Here is a 1,426-nt window from a genome sequence, read left to right on the forward strand (position 1 = left end):
TTAGTTGGCGTTTAGTAAACTGTTTCCAAAGATTGCCCATTTTTAAGCTGGATGCTATAACATCTGTTCTTGTTCCATTTGGGATGACTGGAAGGCATTGTCTAAAATCTCCACCAATGACAAAAACTTTACCTCCAAATGGAATTTCATTTTTTTCCGCAACATTTGTAGTCATTACTTCACGCAGAAGTCTGTCAATTAAGGTCAAAGTGTATTTTGGAGCCATGGTTCACTCGTCAAGTATCAAAAGATTTGCATTGTTTAACTGTTTTCCTGCAATTGTGTCTTGCTTTACTTGGGAAACAGAGATTTCATTGACTGGAACTGGTATCCCAAAGAGTGAATGCATAGTGCGACCTCCTTGTAAAAGGTTTGCTGCAATATCTGTTGTAGCCAATGGCAATACCACTTTTCCCAAACTTCTAATGCAATGCATTAAAACTTCATAGAGGTATGTTTTACCGCTTCCTCCTGGACCATCAATAAAGAAACATATTGGCCTTGGATCTGCTTTGTTTTCTATAGCACTCACAATAGTGTCATATGCAATGCGTTGTTGTGCATTTAATGAGTTTCTTTTCTCTGTTGCCAACAATAATTCTGAAGCTTCGTCATACTCTGGAACTTGTGTAACTTGAATTGCAGGCTGGGGCAAATTAAATTCTGAAAATGTTTTACCATGAAGTGGTAAGACGTTTTGGACATCTTGCATGGCATAAGGTTCACAATTTTGACAATTTCCACTTCTGTTATGAAGACGTAAGCAGTAATCTTGGATTATATGTTCTTTGAAATTTGTCCAAAGTTGAGCCGGATTTGTAGGCTGGTCAAATACGCAAATGTAGGCAAACAATTCGCAAAGTTGCTTTGGCATACTGTATGTAGGGTAACTGCGTCTTCTAAAGTTAGTGTCCTCACAGTATCATCCAACTAAGTCCGGCCTGTGTTGAACTTGTTGCCAGGGTTCTAGATTTTTGGTAATTTCCGGCCATTTAGGATTACAGGTCATTGTCACAAAAATATCAGGTCTTTCATACTTTGTTACTATTGCCATTGCATCTGATAACGCTGTTGCATGTTGCGGGGGCTACCTTCAAAGGACGACGGAAGAATTACTGTTTTTCCAATTGGAATTCCCTTTTGAATGGATTGTTTATGCAAATGTTCTTGAACAACGCAGTAGTCTTCAACTTTAAGTTGTTTTTGGTTTCTTCGTATGTAATTTAGACGATTTGCTTCAATTTTAACGTATGCATCGACTAAGTACTGTTGTGTCAGTTTCCTACCATTTAAAATAGGACTGAAGTAATTTCGGAGAGACAAAAGAAAACTGTAGTACTGCAGTTGTGTAATTCTTCTTGAAGTTCCTTGCTGGTGTAGGTTTTCATGCCAACCTTGATAACCTCTTGGAAAAAATAACGGATAC

This window comes from Dendrobates tinctorius, unplaced genomic scaffold (genome assembly GCF_039654945.1).
Source record: "Dendrobates tinctorius isolate UK_male_01 unplaced genomic scaffold, ASM3965494v1 ptg000064l, whole genome shotgun sequence".
In the NCBI taxonomy this organism is placed as follows: domain Eukaryota; kingdom Metazoa; phylum Chordata; class Amphibia; order Anura; family Dendrobatidae; genus Dendrobates; species Dendrobates tinctorius.